Genomic DNA, 3,979 nt, shown 5'->3' with positions numbered 1-3,979 from the left:
AGCTCTTTCATGCAAAAATGGTGTCCAGAAGAAGGAAGAATTTTGTGCATGCTCTGTCCCATGGAAATCACATTGCCTCCTCCCACGAGGACAAAGCGGAACTCGTCCATGAGCACTTCTCCGGGCTGCTGGGCAAAAGGAAAAGCCGCTCTAGCACCATCAACTGGGAGATGTTGAACCTGCCGCAAGTTCAGGGAGACGGCATTGATCTGCCTTTCACCGAAGAGGAGGTGTGGAAGGCCATCAAGGCATCGCCAGTGGAGAAGGCGCCAGGCCCCGATGGGTTTTTGGGAGGGTTTTTCAGATCCTGCTGGTCGATAATCAAGGAGGATGTGATGAAGGTTTTTGACAAGTTCTACCACCTGGACAGATCAAACGCCGAGGCAATCAACACTGCCATGATCGTGCTCTTGCCAAAGAAAGAGGGGGCATCTGAGATCGTCCATTATTGACCAATTAGCTTGATTCACTCGACAGGAAAGTTGCTGGCAAAGGTGCTCGCACTTCGGCTTGCAAGCGTTCTGCAGGACATCGTCTCGCCCTCCCAAAGTGCTTTTCAGCGAAAAAAGAGCATCCAAGACTCTTACCTATATGTCCAGAATTGCGTCCGCGCTCTCCACCGTAGTAAGAAGCCTGCGCTCCTAGTTAAGATAGACATAGCTAGGGCTTTCGACTCCGTAGCCTGGGACTACCTGCTAGAGCTTCTTTAGAGGCTAGGATTTAGCACAAGATGGCGTGACTGGATCGCCATTCTCCTATCCTCCTCTTCGTCCTCCTGTCTCCTGAACGGCGTGCCGGGGAAATTCTTCCTGCATGTGTGCGGCCTTCGCCAGGGGGACCCGCTCTCGCCGTTGCTGTTCATCCTAGCAATAGACCCACTGCATCGCCTTCTGCAAGCTGCAACAGAGCAAGGCATTATGCGCACCCTCCCGGACAGGAAAATCACGACTAGGGTTAGCCTCTACGCGGACGATGCGATTCTTTTCGCAAACCCAACTAGACAGGAGTTCAACAACATCATGGGCCTTTTGGCTCTCTTCGGCAAGGCCACGGGTCTGAAAATCAATCCGGACAAAACATGCGTCGCCCCAATCCGATGCGAAGACATAGACCTTCAGATAGTGCTGCAAAACTTCACGGGCAAGATCGTTAGGTTTCCCACTGACGTATCTTGGCCTCCCGATCACCATCTCTAGGCTGCGCATCATGCATCTGCAGTTCATCCTAGATAGAATACGCGCTCGCCTTGCAGGATGGAAAGGCCGTTTGTTATCCATCGCCGGCCGGAGGGTTTTAGTCAGGAGCGTTCTGACAGCACTGCCAACATACGCGTTGTCCGTTCTCAGGGCGCCTGTCAAGCTTCTCAAGGACATCGACAAGGTGCGCAGCCGCTTTCTTTGGGCGGGAGAGGAGGAATTGACTGGCGGAAAATGCAAAGTTAGCTGGCAACAAGTGTGCTCGCCGGTGCAGCATGGAGGCTTGGGCATCCTGAGCATGACCAAATTCAGTCGCGCTCTCCGGCTCAGATGGTTATGGATGTCCTGGTAGCAGCCCTGCCGGCCATGGGTTGGCACCTCGGTGCCATGCGACGAGAAGGACCGCAAGCTCTTCAACCAGGCAACAAGAGTCACCATTGGAGACGGAGCCACGTCATCTTTCTGGCAAAACTCTTTGCTAGATATTGGACCCCTCAAGCAAGCGTTCCCAGGCCTGTATGCTCACTCCCGGCGTAATAACAGATCAGTGGCAGCTGCCATGGCAGATCACACTTGGGTAAACGATCTCAGACACGGCGATCGTGCAGAAATAGTGGTTGACTTCCTCTCCCTCTTGCGACTGCTGGCGGCCCAAAACGTGACCCTAACAGCTGGTGCAGCAGACTCGATCACATGGACTCAAAACAGCTCAGGACAGTACACGGCAAGTTCAGCATACATTATGCAATTTCAAACACCTGCAACAAATGAGATCTGTACTGCCATCTGGAAGCCATGGGCTCCAGGGAAGATGAAGATCTTTTCCTGGCTTCTGCACCTTGATAGATTGTGGTGTAATGACAGGCTGAAGCGGCGGGGTTGGCCAAATGGATATTTTTGCCCTCTGTGCATCAGACACCTCGAAACATCGGTTCATCTATTCTGGGAATGCAACTTGGCAAGGGAAACTTGGAGGAGGATGGCCACCAGGAACGGCTGCGGCCCCCTAAACCCTGGTTCTTGGAACAACACGGGAAATTCATCGCAAAGGGTGCAACGATGCCTGCAGAGGTTTGCAAATGAGAAGACTCGAAAAGCCGCGGCATCCATCATCATGCTCACCTGCTGGGAAATATGGAAGGAGAGGAATGACTGTATCTTCAAGGGAAAAACTGCATCAGCAGAAGATATACTCAGCCGGATAGCGCGATCGCCGGACCTCTGGAGTGTGGCGAGGCCAAAGAGTGTAGAGTCCCTCCTTGGGCCCCCCGGTTGGGAGAGATTAGGCCTTTATGTTTTGCTGCCTTAGGGCATCTCCAGCCGTTCGGCCCCCCAGGGCGCCTAAATAGAGCGGCCTGGGGGCGTGCCGGCGCTAGTTCGGCCCCTGGGGGCGACCTAGCTCCCAGTCACGCCCCCATGCGCTGGCCCCAGGATGCGGGAAATTTAAACTTGGTCGTTCCCGCTCTCAAAAGACGCTCGGCCTCCATGTCGCCGCTGAGGTCCACTACCTCGTCCTGGGTGGCGAACCCGGGAGACGCGGCGGCCGCGGTCGATCCTGTCGCGATGATGTCGTCCATGTCGGCTCCCGTGTCGTCGGCGTCGCCGAGGTGCGAGAAGGGTAGCGGTCCACGGTAGAGATGGGGCGTCGGTGTGGACGCGTAGGCGGCGGGCGGCGAGTAGTTGTATGGAGGGTACTGCACGCCGACGAAGGCGGGCGAGGGCGTGCGCGTAGCGGGGTGGCCATGAGGGAAGGTCACGTTTGGGTTGAACCCACCGTGCGCGTCGCCGTCGGCGTAGCCGGGCAACGATGAACCCCATGGAGATCCGGCGCCTTGCTGTCCCCAGGGTGCGTACTGGGCGTGGCTGATGACGGGTGGATTCATCCCCGCCTGGTCGACTGATGAGGAAGACGCCGCCGCGCGCGCCGCGTTGTCGCGGGCCTTCTTGGCTATGGCCCTGTTCCGCCTGTCGGCGGTGACTGCTTCGCGCCGCTGAACTTCCACCCTCCACTCGGCGTTCGACAGGCCCGGTGGCTTCGATGGCGGCGCCCTTGGCTTCCTCTGCTTCGGCTGGGCCACGGCGCCAGTCGCGGTTGCCGCCGCGCGCGGCATGGCGTACTTCTTCGGCGGCATGGCGTACTTCTTCGCGGCGAGCGGGAGGGGGTTTGGCGGGAGAAAGGGAGAGACTGGCGGGAGGAAGGCGAGCGAGCGGGAGAGATGCGAGGAAAAAGCGTCAAGAAACGTCGGGAAAAGGCCCTCGGGTCGCCTCCAGGGCGGGCCCACGCGCCTTTTTCGCTTGTGTCGGCTCACCAAGCGCCCCCCAGGGCGCCGGGTTCGGCCTGGGTCCGCCGGCACCAGTTTTGGCCCGAGCCGGCGAAAAACGGGCTTCTGGGGACGCGACTGGAGCCTTTTTTTGGCGGCGGCGCGGCAAAATCGCCTGGGGAGGGCCTATTGGGGGCGCGGCTGGAGATGCCCTTAGGGCAGGGTGTTGACAAATCTTCTGTAAACCGTTTTTAAACTCTTCTCCTCTGCTAAATCAATGAAACGCCAGTAGGTGCTGGGTCTTTCAAAAAAAAAAGACTATCGGATTGTCTTTCTTCGTCAGTAAACTATTCACAAGGCCACAGGGGTAGCGAGTAGGCATTTCCCGTAGGCGAAAGCACGACGTAAACAATTCTTCGTTTCTGGTACGTAGTTTCACGAAAGCACGACGACACATTTTGGCTCTGCTCCAAAGTCCATACCGCGGAGCCGAGCAGAGCTGAGCGGGATCTAATCGATCAC

The sequence above is a fragment of the Triticum dicoccoides genome, chromosome 4B (assembly GCF_002162155.2).
Source record: "Triticum dicoccoides isolate Atlit2015 ecotype Zavitan chromosome 4B, WEW_v2.0, whole genome shotgun sequence".
Taxonomy (NCBI): Eukaryota; Viridiplantae; Streptophyta; class Magnoliopsida; order Poales; family Poaceae; genus Triticum; species Triticum dicoccoides.
This window is presented reverse-complemented; position numbering follows the sequence as displayed.